Source organism: Bos javanicus, chromosome 3, assembly GCF_032452875.1.
Source record: "Bos javanicus breed banteng chromosome 3, ARS-OSU_banteng_1.0, whole genome shotgun sequence".
Taxonomy (NCBI): Eukaryota; Metazoa; Chordata; class Mammalia; order Artiodactyla; family Bovidae; genus Bos; species Bos javanicus.
Genome location: NC_083870.1, coordinates 47,568,313 through 47,595,193, shown reverse-complemented (window position 1 = coordinate 47,595,193; position 26,881 = coordinate 47,568,313). Strand labels below are relative to the sequence as shown.

The window sequence follows — 26,881 nt, the reverse complement described above, 5'->3', positions numbered from 1 at the left end:
AGATCTTTTTTGTACAGTTCTCCTGTGTATTCTTGCCACCTCTTCTTAATATCTTCTGCTTCTGTTAGGTCTATACCATTTCTATTCTTTATCAGCCCATCTTTGCATGAAATGTTTCCTTGGTATCTCTAATTTTCTTGAAGAGATCTCTAGTCTTTCCCATTCTGTTGTTTTCCTCTATTTCTTTGCATTGATCTCTGAGGAAGGCTTTCTTATCTCTTCTTGCTATTCTTTGGAACTCTGCATTCAGATGCTTATATCTTTCCTTTTTTCCTTTGCTTTTCACTTCTCTTCTTTTCTGTGAAGAAAGCTGAGTGCCGAAGAATTGATGCTTTTGAACTGTGGTGTTGGAGAAGACTCTTGAGAGTCCCTTTGAGGACTCTCAATATGCAGGTCAGGAAGCAACAGTTAGAACTGGACATGGAACAACAAACTGGTTCCAAATAGGAAAAGGAGTATGTTAAGGCTGTATATTGTCACCCTGCTTATTTAACTCATATGCAGAGTACATCATGAGAAACGCTGGGCTGGAAGAGGCACAAGCTGGAATCAAGATTGCCAGGAGAAATATCAATAACCTCAGATATGCAGATGACACCACCCTTATGGCAGAAAGTGAAGAGGAACTAAAAAGCCTCTTGATGAAAGTGAAAGAGGAGAGTGAAAAAGTTGGCTTAAAGCTCAACATTCAGACAACTAAGATCATGGCATTCGGTCCCATCACTTCATGGGAAATAGATGGGGAAACAGTGGAAACAGTGGCTGACTTTATTTTTCTGAGCTTCAAAATCACTGCAGATGGTCATTGCAGCTATGACATTAAAAGACACTTACTCCTTGGAAGGAAAGTTATGACCAACCTAGATAGCATATTCAAAGGAAAGCTATTACTTAGCCAACAAAGGTCCATGTAGTCAAGGCTATGGTTTTTCCAGTGGTCATGTATAGATGTAAGAGTTGGACTGTCAAGAAAACTGAGCACCGAAGAATTGATGCTTTTGAACTGTGGTGCTGGGGAAGACTCTTGTGAGTCTCTTGGACTGCAAGGAGATCCAACCAGTCCATCCTAAAGGAGACCAGTCCTGGGTATTCATTGGAAGGACCGATGCTGAGGTGGAAACTCAAATACTTAGGCCACTTCATGCGAAGCGTTGACTCATTGGAAAAGACCCTGATGCTGGGAGGGACTGGGGGCAGGAGGAGAAGGGGACAACAGAGGATGAGATGGCTGGATGGCATCACCAACTCAACGGACATGAGTTTGGCTGTACTTTGGGAGTTGGTGATGGACAGGGAGGCCTGGTGTGCTGCGATTGATGGGGTCTCAAAGAGTCAGACATGACTAAGTGACTGAACTGTACTGAACTGAATATTCCATTGTGTATATGTACCACAACTTCTTTATCCATTCATCTGTCTGTGGACATCTAGGTTTCTCCAAAGAAGACGTACAGATGGCTAACAAACACACAAATGGTTGCTCAACAGTGCTCATTATTAGAGCAATGCAAATCAAATCTACAATGAGTTATCACCTCTCACGGGTCAGAATGGCCATCATAAAGAAGGCTACAAAGAATAAATTCTGGAGATGTTATGGAGAAAAGGAAACGTTCTTGTACTTTTAGTGGGAATGTAAATTGATACAGCCACTATGGAAGACAGTATGGTGATTCCTTCAAAAACTAGGAATAAAATGACCCAGCAAAAAATAAATAAATAAATAAATAAATAAAATAAAATGACCCAGCAATTCCACTCTTAGGCATATATACCAGGGAAACAAAAATTGAAAAAGAAATGTGTATGCCATTGTTTATTGCAGCACTATTTACCATGTCCCTGCTTTGTAACAGACTAAGTTCATCCTAACTTGTCTTCCAAGGAGCAAGCATCTTTTAATTTCACAGCCGCAGCCACTGTCCACTGCAATTTTCAGTTCAGTTCAGTTCAGTCGCTCAGTCGTGTCTGACTCTTTGTGACCCCATGAATTGCAGTACACCAGGCCTCCCTGTCCATCACCAACTCCCAGAGTTCACCCAAACTCATGTCCATCGAGTCGGTGATGCCATCCAGCCATCTCATCCTCTGTCGTCCCCTTTTCTTCCTGCCCTCAATCCCTCCCAGCATCAGGGTCTTTTCCAATGAGTCAACTCTTCACATGAGGTGGCCAAAGTATTGGAGTTTCAGCTTTAGCATCATTCCTTCCAAAGAACACCCAGGACTGATCTCCGTTAGAATTGACTGGTTGGATCTCCTTGCAGTCCAAGGGACTCTCAAGAGTCTTCTCCAACACCACAGTTCAAAAGCATCAATTCTTCAGCACTCAGCTTTCTTCACACTTCAACTTTCACATACATACATGACCACTGGAAAAACCATAGCCTTGACTAGACGGCAATTTTGAAGCCCAAGAAAATAAAGTCTGTCACTGTTTCCACTTTTTCCCCATCTACTTGCCATGAAGTGATGGGAACGGATGCCATGATCTTAGTTAATGTTGAGTGTCAAGCCAGCCTTTTCACTCTCCTCTTTCACCCTCATCAAGAGGCTCTTTAGTTCCTCTTCACTTTCTACCATTAGAGTGGTATCATCTGCATATCTGAGGTTGTTGGTATTTCTCCTGGCAATCTTGATTCCAGCTTGTGATTCATCCAGCCCAGCATTTTGCATGATGTATTCTGCATATAAGTTAAATAAGCAGGGTGAAAACATACAGTCTAATTATTTGGTATTAATTTTAATACCAAGGAATCCAAAGAGTGAAGTTATATGTGTTGACATTGTCTAGTATGCAAACTATGTCCACAAACTCTTACTTATGCCTTGAGATTTATTTGAATACCTTGATTTACACTAAGAGTAACAAACTTGGGATGAGATTGAGGAGATGGAAGTAACATGTCGACAATAACAACACTGAAGTTCATAATCATACCAGATTGACTGTGTGTGTGTGTACATGGCTCAGGGCAACAGAATCAGTTTTTTTAAATAAAAAGCACAGTTTTAAACAAACTCTTGCAGAAAACAGAAAATTCTTCACAGATTATTTTATGAAACCAGATAACATTGACAATGAAATCTAACAGTGACATTACAAGAGAGAAAAATTTGGGCCAATCTCTCTAGTAACATACTTCGAAAGATTCTTAAATAAATTATCAGCTAAGTGGATCTAGCAATATGTAGAAAGGGTCATTTACCCCAACAAGAATGTGGGGAAGATTTAATATTAAAAATTCATATATATATAACTCACCTTGTTAAGAGAAAAAAGATCATTTGTGAACATCTTAATAGATGTAGAAAACGTACTTGACAGAGTTGAAATCTATTTATAGTTTAAAAAAGTTAAAAATTAGATGTAGAATGGTCCTCTCTGAATTTAATATGTACTATTAACCAAAAACCCTACAGAAAACACCATACTTGATGGCTTTGACACTTTAGTGATTCTGTGATAATTGAAAATATCAAAGATCAGCAGTGATAGTTGTACCATGACTTCATTCAAAATGACACCCTGGTTTCAGAAATTCTGATCACAAGTTCTAAACAAAAATAAAAAGAAAAGCAGGAAAGCAGGAATTGTAAATAGTGCATAAAAAGATGGGAGGAAGTTGGATCAGCCAAAGAGAGAAGGGAAAATATTAAAAGATACAGTTTAAAATAGAGTGGTGAGGAGAGGAGGAGAAAGAGCAAAAATAGTAGCTGTCTTTAATATTATATTCTGGATAATTTTATTAAAAATATTAATGGAGCTTATTGATCATCCTTACACAATATTTTTAACTAGTATACACTCACCAAATATTTGCTAAATAAGTAAACTGACCAATGAACATGCTAGTAATTAATTTTGGTCATCAAAAACACATCTCATAATTCTCAAGTTGTTATTTACTTTCTTGGAAATACTTTCATAAGAGCATTATTGGGCTATCCCAATTGGATAATTATAAACAGGGATTGACCAGCTCTTTCAAATTCACAAATAAGTCAATAAAGCATTGTAACTACTACCTGAAAGTACAATGTAAGGGATGAGGAAGATTTGACCAGATCAGTTATTTCAGGCTAGAAATTCCCCTAAGAGCTACAATACATTTTTCACTGTTCTACTCCCTTTTTCCATGTCCAGTTTCCCCCCTTCTATTTATTCTTCTTTCCTATCTACCAATTACTTTCTTCTTTTTCTTATGTTTCTTGATGAGTATTCCCATTATTCTGGGTATATTTCTTCCCCCACTGTTTCCCCCACTACCTTTCTGTCTCTCTTGCTTTCTTTTCTGTTTCTCTACTGTCTCTTTCTACTTAATCTCTTTTAACAATATACTCCTTTCCCCATTTAGACCAGTCATTATGTAGAAACCAAGTGGATATTTTAAAAGATGCTGTATTTTTAAAATATAGTTTGTGTTACTTCTGGATTTAAGAGCAGCCCAAATATTTTATCTGATTTTAAGGGAAACTATAAATTAGTTGTATTCCAAGAGCCAAAGGAATGGCCTTCTCAATATCAGAGTCAGCACAACTTCTTCAGGAAACTCCTTAATGTCTAGATAGAGCTAATATCCTCTCCTTACATAGCATATACTATGAAACAAAATTCAGTTATTAGTTTCATTATTATCTTCTTTGCATGTAGTGACTTTTTTCTGCTAATGTGTAAATTCTCTGAAGTCAGAGACTATATTATTTTGCACACTCTACAAGCCCTAGTACCTAGCTTAGTGTCTGGAGCATAGAAGGCAGTTAGACTATGTTTGTTAAATGAATGAAGTAATGAATAAAAATTTTCATTACTTTATTCATTTATTTAACAAACATACAGTAATGTATATGCTTCAATGCTAGTCTCTCAATTCATACCACCCTCTCCTTCCACAACTAATGTCTGCATCTCTATACCCTGCAAATGAATTCATCCGTACCATTTTTCTAGATTCTATATATTAATATATGCATTCATATACAAAATTTGTTTGTTTCTTTCTGACATGATAACTAATAGGAAGTTGCTGTATATCACAGGGAGCTCAACTCACTGCCCTGTGACAACCTAGAGGGGCGGGATAGAAGTTCAAGAGGGATGGGACGTATGTATACTTACGGCTGATTCCTGTTGCTATATAGCAGAAGCCAACACAATATTGTGAAGCAATTATCCTCCAATTAAAAATAAACAAATTCCAGCCCATCTCCATTTCCATGTCTTCAAAAATAGCCCTCCTTCCTCATTCTTTGTAACTCATCTAAAACTTTTCTGCTCGTTCCACTGTTCCCTGAAAGTGTGAAGACCAGAAGTGGACTGTGGCAAGTGGGATAATGAAGCTATTCTCATGGGCAGTGAGTTCTGAAATAAATTCTATAAATTTTAAGTTTCTTGCTGTGATCTCATTTTTAAACTATAATGTGCTACACATTCCTCTATTTTCCCTTCAGCTCTTGATGCTCCAAGAATACCTTCTCTATCACTGCTTAACACATTGAGGTCTCCTAGACTTTCCACCCTATCAACCACAATGGGCCTCTTTGACTCACAGTTTAGTGCCTAGAGTCATTAGTGCCTAGTATTTCTCGTTTCCATCCTGCAATGTGTTTTTTAAAAAAATTTTTCCTGAAAGGGTAAAACACGAATAAGTGAAGATAAGTTGTTGGCTTTGTTCCAAAACAAGCTTGTTGTTTTAGGACCCCAAACAGTCTGAAACACCATTAAGATGCTGCAGGCCACCCGAGGTTGTGCATCAATTAGCAATTAGGTCACACGTTGGGTAGTTGAAGCCACTCAGCCTTTGGCCTTGTTCCTCACAGCACACCCAAGCGGGGCACTGCTATCCAAACAATGCCCACCCTGCTGTCTCTTGTTCCTTAATTGGGATGACTTAGAGATGCTAATGTGCACAGGCAGACCCTGTCGCCCCAATTAGGCCTCATTAGTGGCTCTGCCAGCGGTGACCACTGCAAAATGATATTTGCTCTTGGGAAGGCTTTGTGAGATGCTCCCAGTTCCTGCAGAGAAGGAAAAAGTTCACGCTTTACACCCGCCCCAGCAGCAAACTCCTTCCCTCCATCTTCCACTGCCTCTGTCAGCTTGGCTGTGTTACTCTCCGGGTCTCAGCTATAACACCTTGACTACGGGGCCTAGGGTGGCAGATGGAAATTCTTACAGACAAGCGCTAGTTTACGAGAAGACTGGTTTATGTCTCCTCCTTCCCCTCCCCCACAGATTTTCCCATGAAATACAGAAAATGTGTTCAGAGACAGGCTTCTGGAGCCCAGAGACAACACCATCCTGAACTCTGAAGTGTCCCCTATGTGATTTTAGCTGACTAAAACATGAAAAATAGAGAACAACAATCTCGAAAAATGCATAGGGAATGAAGAATGCAATAGTTTGCTATTTTTTAAGTCAGGCATATTTCAAAAAGGCAGGTTCTGAAAATATTGCCATTAACTCTTCACAAGGGAAAACGTTTGTTGGTCTAAGAAAATTGAGGAAAGATGTTCATGCCCAACTAGCAGAGGACTTTCTGTAGGTGCTTTAGTCCCTGCACATTTAGCTTAAAGAGAGACACAGTGTGATGCTTCATTAGGGCCACTGGCACAAACCCATCTGGGTTATATCATAGTTAGAGTTTACCTCACAATCCGCACAGACAAGAGTTCTGTAAAGGCCAGGCAGCCAAGGCAATACCCCCTCCACTGGGATGGGGCCAGGGTTGAAAGGGATGTGGTTAGATGCTCCTGCCGCTGTCCCCTCAGTTCACTCAAAGGTCATTAGAGTGCTTGTTTTAGCATTTTCTTTATTTTTTTCCATAAGAATTGGAGGGAATGAAATAAATATTACACTTGAATGAATAAGACTGGAGGTAAACAGAATGATCAATAATAGAAGACATTAAAAAATGTTGAATCCAAGTGTCACTTGCTTGCAATTAGTTCTTTAAAAAAAATCCTTTTTCTATTTTTTGCTTTTGATCATTCATGTTCCAACAGCTGCCTAAATGCCTGGAATTGCTGTATGTATCCAGACATATTAGATATATCCCCATCTAATGAGACTTTAGGAGAATAATAAGAGCAGGGCTTTCCTAGTGCCCATTTCCATCATGTGATTTCCCGTCCCCACCCCCGCCCCATCCCTTGCACCCTTGCATCCTTCTTCCTGCCCTTTGACTTGTGTGAGCAGTAGCTGCAGAGATGGCAGGATGTCAATGCCCCCAAAATTGAACCTGTGATTTGTTTTTCTTTGATTTATGTTCTTGTAGTCAATAAACTTTATAAAGGAAAGTATCAGACTGAACAATCAATCAAAGATAAACAGATTCCTGTCCTTTAAAAGCATTTCAGCCCAGTAGGTGAATGCCTCATTCATCTTTTGCAGGCAGGCTTTCGGCCTTTCCACTGAGACACAACTGACTGCTCACTACAGGCAGTTTTCCACCAAAGGGCTGCTGCAGTGGAGCCGAGATTTATCAATTTCATGGCACCAGTGGTCCTGATATGGTATCATTTTCAGGATCTAAATGGTTAAGCATGCTGTTTGCGTGCTGACTCGGGCTTTCCAATCTACCAGAAAGGAGAGAGGGACAAGGAGTTTTAAACACTTTGGGTTTACACTGAATAGTTCTATAAAAATTCATATGGTGCATTTTTTTTTTTTTAATTCTAAAAAGCCAACTCCCTTCCTTGCAAAAGAGAATTCCCTCTTCGTTTTATTAGTAGGTTTCTGAATCTTCCTTCGAATAAGGCAAATGTCATCCTGCATTTTTTTGCTTCTCTGCAGCACAGATGGTGTGCATATGCAGATTGGTGATTTTCTAATCAATACAGTGGCACTTGGGAATATCTGTAAGTATTGTAATAATGCATTAGTCAGGAATGATGTTGTAACACACTGAGATCATACACATAAATCTAAGACACCGTGTCTAGACACTCCAGGGAAGATGGCATGGCATGGGTTAGAGCAGGCATTAAGGGAGGGCAATATTTCAAATATGATGGGAAAATAATGCAATTTGCAGACTTTAATAAAACCATCGGGGAATTAATTTCAGTAGGGGTACATTCTCTCCCCAAACATTCTCGTTCTTCTGTTTGCTTCCTAGACACTTGTAATGAGATACTTTTCACCTGTTATCTCAGGCATAAACACAGAATGGGATCTGTGAATTGAGCTAGATTTTTAATGTGCTGCATATGAAAATAATCCCTTTATAGGTAGCGCTTTAGCTGTACAAAAGTGCATTATGCAAACAACACAGAGACAGAACAAACCTTGGAGATTCAGAGTTAGAAAAGCTTATAAATTAATCTCCTAAGCATACATTGAGCATGCTCAGAGAGCCCATTCACACACAAAATGACCAACCAAACCTGCAAAGTTTTAATAGGGCTGAGCTTGATAACAAAATATTTAAATAATACTAAACGTATGACCATTTTAACACCACCCAAAAGTTACAGGCTGGTTTATTCTCTGCTGCCTCCAATGCCATTTGGGCTTGAGCCTTTTCTTTTAATCAACCAGACTCAGTTTAAATTGTTCAGGCTGAGAGCAGTCCTGTCTTCGGGTACTCACACCTGATGGAAAAGCTGTGATAAAAATGTTAAATTAAAAGTAGCCAGAAATGAAATCTGTGAGTATTCTCAAGCAAAAAAAAAAAAAAACAACCAGGTACAGAATGTGCCACCCCTGCCCCCTTGCTGGTCAGTTTCCAGCAGCCACATAAGAGGCTCCTGGTCCCACACACTGCTTAGGCTGTCTTCTGGTTGTCATTTTGGTCCATTGCTGCCTAAGTGAAATATCCTCATGTCTCAGGCCAGCTCTGTGCTTCTAACACTCGGGAGGCTTTTCAATTAAAATGCGAGAGAAGCAGAAGGCTAGATGGAATCAACCCAATTATCTCTGTAGCCATAGAAATGCACATGATAAATGAACTCCAACCTTTTCCTTTCCGATGACAACTTGGGCTCTGAATAGAGGTGTGATTTTTTTGTGTGTGAGTATGAGGAAGAATGTGGCTTTCTTTAGTATAAAATGAAACACCACTGCCTTGGCAAAATATCTCAAGGCATAATGCTTCCAGCACCTGTACAGTCAGTTCCATGAAGGCTTAGACTTAGAGGGAAAAAAAAAAAATTCTCAGACGGCTGTCTAGAGGAAAACTATATTGCAGCATCTACATTGCAGCATCTCATTCCTCATTCACAGGAGTCTTTTCCTGCAGCTTTAGTGATCCGCTTCCTTATTACATTAATTTTTAAATTTGTGTTTCTATATATTTTACTCTTTCTTTCAAACGTTGCTTTTGAAGGAGGAATAAGTATATACACTGGACTTCCTAGGTGGCGCTAGTGGTAAAGAGTCTGCCTGCCAATACAGGAGACGTAAGAACAGGGGGTCAATCCTTGGATTGGGAAGATCCCCTGGAGGAGGGCATGGCAACCCACTCCATTATTCTTGCCTGGAGAATCCCATGGACAGAGGATCCTGGTGGACAGCAGTCCATGGGGTTGCAAAGAGCTGGACACGCCTGAAGCGCCTTAGCATGCATGCAAGTATATACACAGAATGTATTAAGTCTCTTTTATTTCATAAACCCCTCAACTACCCCCTCTTCATGGAAGGTCATTTTATCAGCATTACTAATACTGGATACACCTGTTATGAGAAAAACTGGAGAGCTCAACAAAAGCAGAGGGCACTCTCTTTTTCACATTCTTCCAGCAGGCAGTGCTCACTCAAAGCACAGGAGATAGTTGCCCTCTCTTTCAAATTGCAGAAATACAGAAAATTCTGCCTTATATTACTTCTATCACACCTACTCAATGCCACTGTACTTTTTCTTAATTTCGGCAATCTTTCTGCCAAATGCAAAGTATGTAAGTTGGTGTGTCCTTTTTATTTTGTTAGTCTACCATAGTCTACAATACTACTGGAGTTTCAGTTCAGTTCAGTCACTGAGTCATGTCCACCTCTTTGCGACTGCATGAACCACAGCATGCCAGGCCTCCCTGTCCATCACCAACTCCTGGAGTTTACCCAAACTCACGTCCATTGAGTCAGTGATGCCATCCAACCATCTCATCCTCTGTCGTACCCTTCTCCTCCTGCCCGCAATCTTTCCCAGCATCAGAGTCTTTTCAAATGAGTTAGCGTTTTTTCACATCAGGTGGCCAAAGTATTGAAGTTTCAGCTTCAACATCAGTCCTTCCAATGAACACCCAGGACTGATCTCCTTTAGGATGGATTGGTTGGATCTCCTTACAGTCCAAGGGACTCTCAAGAGTCTTTTCCAACACCACAGTTCAAAAACATCAATTCTTCTGCACTCAGCTTTCGTTATACAATGGAGTTTATCCTGTTCGAATTCTTAGTCATGCAATAATCAAAATTTAAATCATCATATTCCTTTTGCTATTTTTTTTCCTTGTCTTATTCTTAGGGTTATTTGAAATCCCTAATTAGAAATTTAAACATTTTATGACAGTGATCACCAAAATGTGTGTTTAAGCATATATCCTCTGCAAACAGTAACAATTTGACTCACTTTTTATAATTCACTCTACCATAATCTGTTTACCTAAGGTTAGTTTCTCCTAGAGCCAGAAAAATTTGAAATGACAATATGATCTTGGAGACAATGTGCATTCACTTTTATTTAATATTTTGTAGTTTACAAATTACATTTGGGAACATGATAAATAGAGCCTGTTTGGGAAGAAAGGGTAGAAAAAGGGAATAATTATTAAAACAGCGTTTAAGAGTGATCTTTCTGATAACTCAATGCTCTGAGATTCAGCCTGAAAATAGAGGATGAAATGTCTGTGTGGGGAGTTGAGCATCAAGTTATTGGAAGGACAGGATCTCGAAAAAAGAGACCCTACCCCTCAGCATGGGGTCAATGAGGGGATAGGAATCTTTCAAGCAGAAAGCAAAGTTAAAGAGTTTTTCCTATCAAGATAAATAACCAAAATTATTTTTCAAGTGATGAAGTTTGCTTCTACATTTATGATGGAATCTCTCATGACCATTTCCTCCCCAAATCCGTTAAAGTTGTTTGATTTACATGACGACAACCTTTAAGTTTATACTTTACTATCTTCCCCTCTAGGAAGATTGGATCCTGAGTATGATAGAAGTTCAGAGAGAAGTTTAGTGAAGACTAAAACATCTGTGTCACCAATACAACCCCCAAACTCCTGATTCCCGAGGTTTATGGCTTTGTGCTTATTAAAATGCAAATATCCCAGTGGAAGGTAACATATATAAGTCACTTCTATTTTAACATTAATGGTATTATTGGGTCTTTACCTGATGACAAATTTTAATACATGAGGTCCCAGAGGCCCATGGCAGAGGCGATTCCTCTTCCTTCTCAGAGAAATGAAGAGTTTGTCTGTCCCCAAACTTGGAGAGTGGAGAAGGCAATGGCACCCCACTCCAGTATTATTGCCTGGAAAATCCCATGGACAGAGGAGCCTGGTAGGCTGCAGTCCATGGGGTCGCGAAGAGTCGGACACGACTGAGCGACTTCACTTTCACTTTTCACTTTCATGCATTGGAGAAGGAAATGGCAACCCACTCCAGTGTTCTTGCCTGGAGAATCCCAGGGACGGGGGAGCCTAGTGGGCTTCAGTCTATGGGGTCGCACCGAGTCAGACACGACTGAAGCAACTTAGCAGCAGCAGCAGTGGCAGCAAACTTGGAGAGTGAGGTAAAGGGAAGGGGAGAGGGAGATGGAGAAGCAGAGGATGGGGAGGAAATGAAAAAAATAGAAAGCTGATGATGCTGGAAGCTCACTCTTTGCTTACCAGTGATATCAGGACAATCCCAACCTGAAGCCGAAACTATGAAACATGTATTTCGAAAACAAGAAACAGGTATTGCTAAAACAAACCATCCTTTGTGTATACTCCCCATTGACTCAAAACTGAAAACAGCATGAAGGACTGTTTCCCTGGTGTGGGACAACATGCCCAGAGGTACACAGAGAGAAAGCACTGATTTACCGTCTTGTGATGTTTAGTAGGAATGTGTATGCCCTCTGTCCCCTAGTTCTCAGCCTTCTCCTATTTCCTCTTAAGAGTCTCTTGGGACTACAAGGAGATCAAACCAGTCAATCCTAAAGGAAATCAACCCTGAATATTCATTGGAAGGACTGATGCTGAAACTGAAGCTCCAATACTTTGGCCATCTGATGTGAAGAGCCAACTCATTAGAAAAGACCCTGATGCTGGGAAAGATTGAAGGTATAAAGAGAAGCGGGCAGCAGAGGATGAGATGGTTAGATAGCATCACCGATTCAATGAACATGAATTTGAGCAAACTCTGGGCGATAGTGAAGGACAAGGAAGCCTAGTGTGTTGCGGTCCATGGGGTCACAAAGAGTCAGACATGACTTAGCGACTGAACAACAACAAGTTTTCTACAGTAGATCTATTCATCATCAGATGACAGACAGATTACTGATTAAACCAGTCTTAGACTTGGGAATATACACACTGAGAGCTCTAGAGACAGAATCTGCTATTTCACAGGCTGTAGGTCTCATTCTCCCTCACCCCTCCCCAACCATTTTAAACAACTGAGATTATGAAGTGCTAGAACAATGATGAAATTAATTTGATTATTTAGAAAATAGTATTTCCTATGCTGTATCTGCTTTTTTGCAACTCTTTTTTAATTAATTCTGTTTGATAAATAGAATTTTTATCCCTGTTTTTTTTTATCCCTATTTTTATCCCTGGTTTCTCTTCTGACATTATTGGGATAGATAATGATTATATTATATTCTATATCAATAACACCATGCAAAAATAAAATGGCATTTTAAAGGATCTGCATTTAATTAAATTGCCTAAACAAGAGAATAGATGAGCATTGAAAACTAGTACAGCCACTATGAAGAAGAGTGTGGAGATTCCTTAAAAAACTGGAAATAGAACTGCCATACATCCCAGCAATCCCACTGCTGGGCATACACACCTAGGAAACCAGAATTGAAAGAGACACGTGTACCCCAGTGTTCATCACAGCACTGTTTACAACAGCCAGGACATGGAAGCAACCTAGATGTCCATCGGCAGATGAATGGATAAGAAAGTAATGGTACATATACACAATGGAGTATTACTTAGCTATTAAAAAGAATGCATTTGAATCAGTTCTAATGAAGTGGATAAAACTGGAGCCTATTATACAGAGCAAGGTAAGTCAGAAAGAAGAACACCAATATAGTATATTAACGCATATATATGGGATTTAGAAAGATGGTAACGACGACCCTATATGCAAGACAGCAAAAGAGACACAGATGTAAAGAACAGACTGTTGGACTCTGTGGGAGAAGGAGAGGGTGGGATGATTTGAGAGAATAGTGTTGAAACATGTTTATTATCATATGTGAAATAAGATCACCAGTCCAGGTTTGATGCATGAAGCAGGGTGCTCAGGGCTGGTGCACTGGGATGACCCTGAGTAATGGGATGGGGAGGGAGGTGGGAGGGAGAGTCCGGATGGGGAACACATGTACACCCATGGCTGATTCATGTCAATGTATGGCAAAAACCACCAAAATATTGTAAAGTAATTAGCTTCCAAATAAAATTTTTAAAAAATTTAAAAAAAAGAATAGATGAGCATTGGATTTGTAAGTCAGAGCAGACCCACGCCTGATTCTGCTTTACCTTGACAAGTCCTATGCCTTACTAGGACTCAGTATTCCCTTCCTTATGATAAAGAGGTTGGACATTCAACAACAATTCGATGGTTTCATCTTCTCTGTCAACTCAGACCAGTTGCCAATGATTATCTGAACTGCTGTGTTAAGAGCTATCACTCGCAACCCTGGCTCTTCAGAAAAGACTTTCACTGTTCAGCAACATCTGCCGGAGGTAAAAAGTTAGGGATTGGAAGGATCTGAACCAGACTCTACCAGCCTAGAACTAGGTGATCTCAAAATGCTCCTCCTAGTTCTGGAATCTTCATCCTCAACTACAGAATAATTTACTTTCGTTATTTAAAACAAACAAACAAAAAACTAAACATACACAGGTATAAAAGTGAAAATTATCAATTACTTTATATTCTTTAAAAAAGCTGAAAATTATTAATACATTATATATATATATTTAATATCTGCAGATTTCTGCCCCATTATTTTACCCATTTGTCAATCCCCAGTGATTACAGTTGAAAAAAATCATATAGTTCATTTTTCTTTCTTAGTGCTGATGGTGAAGTAATGATGATGAAGTAATTCCATCTGAAAAAAAACAAACAAACATATTTTGAGGATTTCAGATAGTCTTATGTGTTTTCAGATGAACTATACTTTTCACCTACAAGTTCAATATAATTGTCGAATTGTGACAGGCAGTACGTAAGTTTCATTTTATACCAGCATATTCGATATGAAAGACAATCATTGTGTGGTTGGTATTAAATTAGCAAATCCGAAGAGATTGCACCATATCACAAGTTGGGAATGCTGTGTGTTTAAGGAACTTAATTATCATCTTGTCTCTTTTTAAAAGAAAAAAAAAAGTGTTTCTTTTCCTTAATGGGCAATATACCCTGTAAATAATGCTGTTCCCTTCACACTGAAAACCATTTAATTCCCCATTATCTCACTTCATTAGCCAAATGTCCTGTTTAGGCACACTCTGAATATGAAGCACATTATAATGTGCTGGGCAAATAATATTTAGAAACATCTTTGAACTGGAAAGAAAAACCCAGGAAAACAGAAGTCAACACAGATGATATGTATTCATCGTATTCTGGGCTATTTCAGGGATCTAGTTCCTATTATGATTGACCTTGAAAATCAACTAGGAGCAATTTTCTCACACTGTAGTAAGGAAACAATTACTTCTGGGACATAAACAACAGTAACAAAAGTTAGAAATTGATTTTTCAACAAGGAGTTTGAATATATGTAAAACCTTAAGCCAAACCAGAAGGGCCTAAGGGACCAGGAAATCCTGTGTATCACCAGCTCATGTCTCCATCCACTGTTGTCCTCTTCCCTAGCAAAATATCCCTTGAAATGTGTAAAATATGAACCAAGAGTGCCTTTAATAGGGAAGAAAGAGGAATGAGTACAGAAGGAAGGCCATCTCAACGGAAGAGATGTGGAAGAGGCCATGGGCCACAGGCAAACACCAGCACTGCAGAGATGAGACTTTGCTGGCAGTAGAGTGGTTAAGACTCATGCTTTCACTGCCTTGGGCCCCAGTTCTATCCCTGGTTGATATATCCTACAAGCTGCATGGCATGGCTTGAAAAAAAAAAAAAAACAACAAATAAACAAAAAACCAAACAACACTTTAGAAGTGTATTGTTCTCTGCTAGCAAAACCATTCCCTTCTCCCTCTCAGGTTCCATTCTCAGTTCACGGCTCACTCACTCATACCAGGTGCATGCTGTCCAGTTGCTTCCGTCGTGTCAGACTCTTTGCAACCCCATGGACTGTAGTCCATAAGGCTCCTCTGTCTGTGGGATTCTTCAGGCCAGAATACTGGAGTGGGTCACCAAGCCCTCCTCCAGGGATCTTCTCAACCCAGGGAATGAACTCACGTCTGCCTGCTTCTCCTGCATTGCAGGCAGATTCTTTACCCTCTGAGCACCTGGGAAGCCAATTAACTAGTATCAGGAGCCTCACCCTAAAACAAAGAAGCCTAAGAAGCCATTCTAATAGTAATGGCTCCTCATTGTCAACTCAAGCAGTTCCTTCAACTAGGAGCAGAGCAGCAAGAACTGTTCTGGAAGCTCAGAGAAGGAGAGACTGAGAATGTCAGAGACAACTTCTTGCTCCAGATATTTCCCCTTAACACAATTGAAGGGATTGTTTTAGCTCCTTTTCAGAGGTGAAAACAAGATCATTGAAAAGTGCTGCCCCCACCTCCCAACAAACACACACTATTAGATGAACTTTCCATTTCTTACTCAATCCTGTAGTAGATAGCATTACCATCATAATCCTGCTGCTCCTTCCTTGTTAGATCTGTCTCTAAGAGAGGGTTCCATCTCTTATCCCACCAATGGCAGAATTAGTAATGTGTCTTTTTAGTCAATGTATGAAGAATAGAAATGTCAAATGCTGCTTGTAAGCAGAAGATTTAAAAGCCTTCATGAAGTCACATCATTTATCTTTTTCTTTATTCATGAGTCTAGCAAAGAGTTACCAGAAAACAAACAGGACATGCATTGAAATCTGAACCAGATAAATTGCAAATAAATTTTTAGTGTAATTATGTCCCAAATATTGCATAGGATATAGTTACACTGAATAATAATAATAATTTGTTATTTATCTGATATTTAAATCTAATGGGAAGTTTTATATTTTTATTGGCTATGTTTGGTAATGCTAGTTTTGCAGGATCCCATATAATAGTTGCTCCTTTAATCTGTGTTCCAGAAAAGAAAAGCATATGGATAAGACCTTGGTGGACTTGCAGCCAACTTGAAATGTAATCAAGCTTTATGGTCTCAAGCCACTTAGATTTGGAGTTCATCTCTAAGTGACACCTAGAGGAAGGTGACTGATAAAATCAGCATCAGTTTCTCCCTGAGATGCTCATGACGCCTTTAACTAGGAGAAGCTGGGGAACATCCTTCTGATTTTAGTTGAGTCCTTTCTCAGCTGCTTGTCACATCGGCTTCTACATACTCTACTCTCTGCATTGGTCCAATCTCACACTGTCTGTGCTGGTTTGATCACTCCTTTTTACCAAAGTCCTTTGTTAGTGGCAGCTGTCAGTCTTCCTGCTGGCAACTAATGTGAATTTAGTGTCTATGGCACAGAGGTTTTACTCCCCTGACCATATACATTTCATCAATGATATTTCTAATACTTTGCTTATGTCAGTTAGTCCCTGATTGCCATTGCAGAATTTGGGTCCATATTCTGGAAATTCTAGAAAGTACATGTGACCTCTACAGAAATACTTAATAAAAAATGCATTCTGATTATGCAGTTCACTCATTACAGAAATGTTCATTGAATCCCACTAGATTGAGGTGGCTGTACCATGATGAACAAAGCAGGTGTGATAAATGGCTTGGTGGAGTTTATAGTCTAGAAGATGAGAAGGGTACATGGATATCCCTAGATTTAGAAAAAAATAATTAAATAGGGCTTGGTTATTTTTCCCTTTTCTTTAGCCATCATGCCTTCTAATTTATTCATATGCTTGTTTCCTTTAAGATTTATAGCTATCATTCATCCTCAAATGTCCCTGTATCTGTAGCAGCTGTTAGTTAAACTTTTTTATCTTCTGCCAATATGAGCTTTTTCATTTAACTTTTAACACCCCTTTATACAAAATTTATAATTGGTTCCCTTAGGGAATATACCATATTTTACTCTCATATGTGTTAATTCAAATAAAACACTACCAAATGCTCACTCTCAGTGGACTCAGGACAGGAGGAGGGTATAGTAAAAATAAGTAAAAGGCATGGTCTTTACCCTCAAAGAGCTTTTATATATTCCCCTAGGAGGAATTAAAACCAACACCTCTGAAATAGTGGATTAACTATACATGTCATAAATAGTAACTGGGGTTAGCAAGATGTAAGGTAATATATATAAAATGGATTAACAACAAGGTCCTACTATATAGCACAGAGAACTATATTGAAAATCCTATGATAAACTATAATGGAAAAGAATATTAAAAAAGAATGTGTGTGTGTGTGTGTGTGTGTGTGTGTGTGAATAACGGAATGACTCTGATGCGCAGCAGAAATTAACACAACAATGCAAATCAACTGTACTTCAATAAAAAAAAATAGTAGCTGGTCAGGGATGCAGTTGGGCTCAGGAACTATCAGGAATACCAGGGAATATAAGAGTGTCAGGATTCACTTTGTCTCTACTCAAGGTAACTATTTATTCATCTGTTCCATTTTTCTTTTTGTGTAAACCAATTGGTTCCATTTCATGGCTTAAAACTGACTGATGAAGAGCTCCCAGGTTAATTGACATTTGACATCTTTGGTTACAAGTGAGCAAGTGAGTGAAGTTGCTCAGTTGTGTCCGACTCTTTGCGATCCCATGGACTGTAGCCTACCAGGCTCCTTCATCCATGGAATTTTCCAGGCAAGAGTACTGGAGTGGGTTGCCATTTCCTTCTCCAGGGGATCTTCCTGACCCAAGGATCGAACCCAAGTCTCCTGCATTGCAGGCAGACACTTTACCATTTGAGCCACCAGAGATTGCCAAAACTCCCGCTCTGAAGTTCAAAATCTCAAGAAAGGAATTCGGAGGCCTAGTTTGGATCAGATTGTCACTACTAAGTCAATCAACTGCAATCTAGGGGAAATTTTATAGTGTATAAAATAGGTGTTTGCATGATAACAATGTGGATATGAAGAGTGGATGTCCCTAGAAAAGTTAGGGATAGGACACACACAAAATATGTGTCTTATATACAGAGTGACCTTTCTAACCATATATATTGATGCTTTTGGACTCTGGTGTTGGAGAAGACTCTTGAGAGTCTCTTGGACTCCAAGGAGATCCAACCAGTCAATCCTAAAGGAAATCAATCCTGAGTATTCATTGGAAGGACTGATGCTGAAGTTGAAACTCCAATACTTTGGCCACCTGATGCAAAGAACTGACTCATTGGAAAAGACCCTGATGCTGGGAAAGATTGAAGGCAGGAGGGGAAGGGGATGACAGTTGGATGGCATCACCAACTCAATGAAAGTGACTTTGAGTAAGCTCCAGGTATTGGTGATGGACAGGGAAGCCTAGCGTGATGCAGTCCATGGGGTCACAAAGAGTCGGACATGACTAAGGGACTGAGCTGAACTGACTGAAGTTTTTTACAGTTTTGTGTTGTTTTCTGCCATACAAAAATGTGAACCAGCCAAAGTTAAATGTACAACCCTGTCCCTCTGTCCCCTCCTTCTCCTCCCCCCATCTCATCCCTCCAGGTCATCACAGAGCAGCAGACTTGGCTCCCTGTGTTACATAACAACTTCTTACCAGCTATCCATCTTACACATAATAGTGTATATATATGTTGATACTACTATTTCCGTTCATCCCACTCTCTCCATCTTCCCCTGTGCCCACAAGTCCATTCTCTACATCTGTGTCTCCATTCCTTTCCTGAAAATAGGTTCAGCAATACCATTTTTCTAGAGTTCATCAGTTCAGTTCAGTTCAGTTGCTCAGTCGTGTCCGACTCTTTGAGACCCCATGAATCACAGCACACCAGGCCTCCCTGTCCATCACCAACTCCCAGAGTTCACTCAGACTCATGTCCATCGAGTCAGTAATACCATCCAGCCATCTCATCCTCTGTCATCCCCTTCTCCTCCTACCCCCAATCCCTCCCAGCATCGGAGTCTTTTCCAATGAGTCAACTCTTCGCATGAGGTGGCCAAAATACTGGAGTTTCAGCTTCAGCATCAGTCCTTCCAAAGAAATCCCAGGGCTGATCTCCTTCAGAATGGACTGGTTGGATCTCCTTGCAGGCCAAGGGACTCTCAAGAGTCTTCTCCAACACCACAGTTCAAAAGCATCAATTCTTCGGTGCTCAGCTTTCTTCACAGTCCAACTCTCGAATCCATACATGACCACTGGAAAAACCATAGCCTTGACTAGACAGACCTTTATTGGCAAAGTAATGTCTCTGCTTTTGAATATGCTATCTAGGTTGGTCATAATTTTTCTTCCAAGGAGTAAGCGTCTTTTAATTTCATGGCTGCAGTTACCATCTGCAGTGATTTTGGAGCCCCCAAAAATAAAGTCTGACACTGTTTCCACTGTTTCCCCATATATACATTAATATATGATACTTGTTTTTCTCTTTCTGATTTACTTCACTCTTTATAACAGGCTCTAGGTTCATCCACCTCACTAGAACTGACTCAAATTTGTTCTTTTTATGGCTGAGTAATATTCCATTATATATGTGTGTGTGTACCACATCTTCTTTATCTGTTCAATTGTCAGTGAACATCTAGGTTGCTTCCATGACTTGACTATTGTAAATAGTGCTGCAATGAACATTGGAATACATGTGTCTTTTAGAATTGTGGTTTTCTCAGGGTATATGCCCGATAGTGGGGTTGCTGGGTCATATGGTAGATTCATTCCTAGTTCTTTAAGGAATCTCTTTACTATTCTTCATAATGGCAGAATCAGTTTACATTCCCACCAACAACGTAGAAGTGTTTCCTTTTTTCTGCATCCTCTCCAGCATTTATTGTTCATAGATTTTTTTGATGATGGCCATTCTGACTAGTGTGAGATGATACCTCATTGTTTTGATTTGCATTTATCTAACAATTAGTGATGTTCAGCATCTTTTCATGTGTCTGTTGGCAATCTGTATGTCTTCTTTGGAGAAATGACTATTAGCTCTTTTGCCCATTTTTTTGATTGGGCTGTTTTTTTTTTTTTTTTTCCTACTATTGAGCTGTAGGAGCTGCTTATGTATTCTGGAGATGAATGATTTGTTAGTTGTTTCGCTTTACCATTATTTTCTTCCATTCTGAAGGTCATCTTTTGTTCTTGTTTATTGTTTCCGTCTTTGTGCAAAAGCTTTTAAAATTAATTAGGTCCCATTTGCTTATTTTCGTTTTAATTTCCACTACTCTAGGCCAACTGTATTTTACATATAACTTTAACTGAAAGGATATCTGTTACACATGAATGCTAAATCACTATTCAAATCTTAGATCCAACCGAGGCAGTTCTGATAAAAAGATTCATAGTCACCCATCTTTCGGTCTTGCTACTGTACATTTAATGGTCTGAGTTTCATTTCTAACATGAGGACAAAAATGTAAACTGAGAACACAGACACTGGTGGAGCAATGTCTTATGAAAATATGTATTCAGTTGGTAAGTCATGTCCGACTCTTTGTGACCCTATGGACTATATCCCACCAGGTTCAGATTTTGTCCATGGGATTTCCTAAGCAAGAATACTGGAGTGAGCTGCCATTTCCTTCTCCAAGTATGAATGAATAACCTTGAGTATATATTAGTCTGAACCAATTGTTTCTGAAAAACTAGAAGGGTCCCTTTGAACTGGCCCTAGCCTAGTGTTCACTGGCCAGTTTGAGTATGTGATATAATTGCCTTTCAGGCTTGCAGAGAGCCAGTGGTAACTGTGAAAGTGCTGCACTCAATATGCCAACAAATTTGGAAAACTCAGCAGTGGCCACAGAACTGGAAAAGGTCAGTTTTCATTCCAGTCCCTAAGAAAGGCAGTGCCAAAGAATGCTCAAACTACTGCACTCATCTTACACACTAGTAAAGCAATGCTCAAAATTCTCCAAGCCAGGCTTCAACAATATGTGAACCATGAACTTCCAGATGTTCAAGATGGTTTTATAAAAGGCAGAGGAACCGGAGATCAAATTGCCAACATCTGCTGGATCATCGAAAAAGCAAGAGAGTTCCAGAAAAGTATCTATTTCTGCTTTATTGACTATGCCAAAGCTTTTGACTGTGTGGATCACAATAAACTGTGGAAAATTCTAAAAGAGATGGGAACGTCAGACCACCTGGCCTGTCTCTTGAGAAATCTGTATGCAGGTCAGGAAGCAACAATTAGAACTGGACATGGAACAACAGACTGGTTCCAAATAGGAAAAGGAGTATGTCAAGGCTGTATATTGTCACCCTGTTTATTTAACTTATATGCAGAGTACATCATGAGAAATGCTGGGCTGGAAGAAGCACAAGCTGGAATCAAGATTGCCGGGAGAAATATCAATAAGCTCAATGTGCAAATGACACTACCCTTATGGCAGAAAGTAAAGAAGACCTAAAGAGCCTCTTGATGAAAGTGAAAGAGGAGAGTGAAAATGTTGGCTTAAAACTCAACATTCAAAAAACTAAGATCATGGCATCCAGTCCCATCACTTTATGGCAAATAGATGGGGAAACAGTGGAAATGGTGGCAGACTTTATTTTTGGGGGCTCCAAAATCACTGCAGATGGTGATTGCAGCCATGAAATTATAAGACGCTTACTCCTTGGAAGGAAAGTTATGACCAACCTAGACAGCATATTAAAAGGCAGAGACATTACTTTGCCAACAAAGGTCCATCTAGTCAAGGCTATGGCTTTTCCAGTGGTCATGTATGGATGTGAGAGTTGGACTATAACGAAAGTTGAGTGCCAAAAAATTGATGCTTTTGAACTGTGGTGTTGGAGAAGACTCTTGAGAGTCCCTTGGACTGCAGGGAGATCAAACCAGTCAATCCTAAAGGAAATCAGTCCTGAATATTCATTGGAAGGACTGATGCTGAAGCTGAAACTCCAATACTTTGGCCACCTGATGCAAAGAGCTGACTCACTTGAAAAGACCCTGATAGTGGGAAAGATTGAAGGTAGGAGGAGAAGGGGATGACAGAGGATGAGATGGTTGGATGGCATCACCAACTCAATGGACATGGGTTTGGGTAAACTCTGGGAGTTGGTAATGGACAGGGAGGCCTGGTGTGCTGCAGACCATGGGGTCTCAAGGAGTTGGACACAATTGAGTGACTGAACTGAACTGAATTGAATGGTGATTTCAGCTGCTATTGCACATCGGTTGATAGCACTGCAAAACTGGTTTTATAACCAGCACATATGGAGAAGAACAGTGTGGAGATGATCACAAATGGGATTTTAGCATCTTCACAAACTATCATTAAGATTTATCTTTAAACCAAAATTTTTCAAAGATTAATCATCTCGGGAATTTGAAACAGAAATCACAAGTTTCTGTACTTACCTATTTGCATGTATGTGTGATCTTGCACTAAGACTTTAGTTAAGTCGCTGGGAGGGATTGGGGGCAGGAGGAAAAGGGGACAACAGAGGATGAGATGGCTGGATGGCATCACTGATTCGATGGATGTAAGTGTGAATGAACTCCAGGAGTTGGTGATGGATAGGGAGGCCTGGCGTGCTGCTATTCATGGGGTCACAGAGAGTCAGACGCGACTGAGCGACTGAACTGAACTGAACTTCAATGTACATTTCAACTGAAACATAAATTCTGAAAGTAAGGTCCTGATCTAAAACTTCTTTAGCCACAAATCCTTCCCTCTCCATGACATACCTCAGTACTTCCACCTAGCAATTATGCCTACACCATTTCCTTAATTCAGGAATTGTTCCATGAATATTTATTGATAAATTCATTATATAAAACTCTGCAGAGGAATCCTCAGGTGGTCATCGGCAAGGTGGGTTTGGTAGTAGATGTAAAAAGGAGTAAATATGGCAAAATAAATTTGGCATCACTTGTTGGTCTATATACATATTGATAGGGACTATTATGGTGTGCTAACAATGAATATGAAAAGAAAGAATTGTTTTTCAAAAATATTATGAAGAAAAGTAGTAAATAGGATATTGAAATTGTTTAGAAAACAAACAATAAGAAATAAAAAGATAAGAAAAGGCAATGTTAGTTTTTCAACTAGAAGACTCACAGAGTTATGAAAATCTGGAGGTAGATTTGAAGAAGAGATAAGTTTCAGGAGATGAAGAAATATTTAAGTGAAAATATCTAGTAATATTTGATTACTTATGCCAAGGCATCTTCCAGAAGAATACAATAAAGTACTTTAAAGTAGATTTCAACTTGAATATGCTTAGTACTAAATTTAAGATCAAGTCTAGGCGAACTATCATCTGAGATGATAAAGTTATAAGGTCTTGTGCTTAAAAATTTGAAGCAAATTTTATTTATACTATCACCATCTTTTAAATTTTCGTATAAGAATGGGGCTGGAAAAAGTTCCATGAGTAACCTGCAATCTACCATAGTCAATAGATTCACATTTTAGTATACAGAGAAGAATCTAGAGTCAGAGTTCAAAGATATGGTTTCTTGTTTCTGTTACTAAATAGCTGTGTGATGTTGGGCAAGTCTTATATCCTTGCTAGGTTCATTGCGCAGCTATAAAGAGAATGCTTTTAGAGATGCACTCCAAGTTTCCTTCTAGCTCTAAAATTCTAAGGTTCTACTCTCAAGACTTGGAGACTTAGCTTTTAAGGGATTCTGTTTTGTGTTTTCACTTAGTAGAAATCTGAGGATGTCAGAACTAAGGCTCAGTTAATAAGCAGAGTGAACATCTTTGGCGGCTGTGGCTTAATAATCTTCTTTTTGCGTACAGTAATCCAAAATGGCCATTGATTTGGTCAGTCTGTCATGAGTATAGTGATAGATGATTTTGCAATATTTCTTGATGTTTTACGAACAATGCTGTATCTTGGTATGACAATTCTGTTCCTCATAAGACGTTTGGCAGTCTCTGAAGGTATTTTTCTTGTCACAACTGGGTAGGGGGTACTACTAGCATCTTGAGGGGCAGAGGCCAGGGAATCTGCTAAATAGCCTCTAATTCACAGGGGTACCCCTCCCCCTCCAACAAAGAATTATCCTTCCAACTATTAGTAGTGCTGAACTTGAGAAATCATCTCTCTTATTTCATATTTCCTAAGTCCATTACAAATTAGCCTTGAAAACATCACACAATACAGCCAAGTCACAGATGTCCTGTTCACAGTCCCTTTTAAGACCCGCCTGGGAAAATTGAATGACAAGGTACATGACCCTGTTTTTCCTAATTCTTGGAAGCAAAGAGGGAAAATTGGGAAATGAACCTGAAGATGAATTTACAGATGTGTCTAAACTTACAAACTAAGTGCTTATATTACATTTTCAAAAGGAGTTTGAAGTTGATAAAACAGCAGGCTTCTTTCTCCCTACCACATTTTTCACTTTTGAGCTGGTTATTTTGGAAAACAGCAACTAAGACTTGTAGGGGAAGTTAATGAATTTATTCAGGAAACACAATGTGAAATTAGTGGCACAGTTTTAAAAAATTAACTCTCTTAGACAAAGCTTATAAAAATTGATTAACAAGCTAGTAGTGGCTATTCAAAGAACATGCATGCTTTCACATCTTTTAGAAAACCGCTTTAAATTATTATGAAAGCTTATATGCATTCTGAATTAACACAAGTCTAAGTATTTAAGTGGTTTTTTTCTCCTATGTTCCATTTTCAGTTTATTTTCACTTTTGATTCACTATTATATAATCTGAAAGAGAAGGAACTGGCAGCAGCAAACTTCAGCTAGTGATAAAATGATCTGTGTTACCTGCTCCATTTGTCTTTTTCTTTCTTCCCTTTTTGTTATTATTTATTGGCATTTTGCCTGTGGCAAGACAGAGGTTTTAAATGTGGACCTTATGATGTTTGTGAGTCAATCTAGAGACAGCAGAGTATTTCAAGGGCAGCACAAAAGATAAGTATTCTTGAATTTTAATTTGAAGCATTTTAGCATACATATGCAATGGAGGTTTATTTATTGAATTTGAAAAATTAATTCCTTACAGCCCTGAGTGTATTTTGTTTTGTCTGCCTCTGGGTTTGTACATATTGGTATTTTTTTTTTCCTTTTTAATATTTCAACAGGTGAGGTTAGCAAGACAGCTGATGATGCTGTTTTACACCTAGAGGTCTTATGGAACCAGGACTGCATTCGTAAGCGGAACAAACAACTTTGGGGGATGGTTTAATAATTGCCTTTGGTAGAACTTGTCTCACATTCATTAAAAAGCCCAGGCAAGGCTGCTTCTTGATCTTCATTTCTTTTCAGTTGCCAAGCAAACAAACAAAAATCCCTTCCTGAAAGCTGCTTAGTTATCTAACCTAGAATATCTTTGACTACGATGAAAGTTATATATCTCAAATATCTCAACATTTAGATGTTGGAGCTTGGCAGACATTTGGATAATTGCTGGAATGTATGACTTGTCTGCTTTTCAAGCATTTAAAATAGCCTAGAATTTTAAACTTTATTTTCTGTCAGATTTTTACTCTCAAAAATTTTGTTTTTGTGATCTTGTTTAATCATCTCTGATGTAGGAAATGACTAGAGACTAATTAATACAAAAGAGCATGATTTTATTTTTTGGGAAATTATAAATGAATATTAAACCTCTGTCTAGCTTATACTTACAGATTACTGAAGCCCATCTATCTTTTTTCTTCATTTAGTTTTATAACTAGATCTGAACTTAGGCTTGTAAAAGTGACATTATACACGAACACCATAAAAATGTATTTTGTATAGAAAGGAGATAGTGAGTATTCACTTTTGCCTGTCAAGGGATGCCCATAAGAATTGTTGGTAGGCGTCTAAATGTGGAGGTAAGTAATAAGCAGGTATTGACTTCTGTTGAGATCAATATCAAGATTTGTTGACCCAAAGAGGATAAAATTGACTGAAGAGTGGGACAATAAATCTTGTTATTGACTAGAAAGCAGAAGTCAATATATGTATTATTATAAACATTTTTCTTTTAGTGTAGATGATAGGGGTGGAGTCATTTTTAAGACTTTAAGTATATATAGCCACATGCTCTTTATATCGTGGTGGTGGCCATATAGGTTCCTTGACTTACTAAAAGTGTGTTTATTCACATGACATCAGTAATAACACTCCTAGATCATTGTTTCTGATGGCAACTATCCTTCTCCCTATACTTTGGGTCTCTTATTCTGATTAACTTTTCACTGAAATGTGGAATACCCAAACTTGCATAATGAAACTTTATTTGAAAGGAAAAAGGTAGAAAAGATACAATTTATTTCCCTAGAGTGTGCTTCAGATCTCTTTACAGACCTCTGAATGCTGCTCTAGTTGTGTGTGTGTGTGTGTGTGCACATGCGTATGTATTTTCATGTATACAATGCCTATGTTCTGTGTGCCGGATCAACATTCTTTCATTTTGGGGCAAAAGAGAGACTTTCTTTCAGGTTTCCAACTGCTATGACTCTGCTCTTCACTTGAGTTATCATATTTACTGTATAGTCTT

General features: G+C 38.9%; 1 long non-coding RNA gene across 1 annotated transcript in view; it reads right to left on the bottom strand.

Annotated features, from left to right (window-relative positions):
• Positions 1-14,119: 14,119 nt before the first annotated feature.
• Positions 14,120-26,881, bottom strand: part of LOC133244246 (uncharacterized) — a 28,993-nt gene continuing 16,231 nt past the window's right edge. The window contains exon 3 of the long non-coding RNA XR_009735341.1: positions 14,120-14,279. This is a non-coding gene — a long non-coding RNA (uncharacterized LOC133244246). The remainder of the gene's footprint in view (positions 14,280-26,881) is intronic.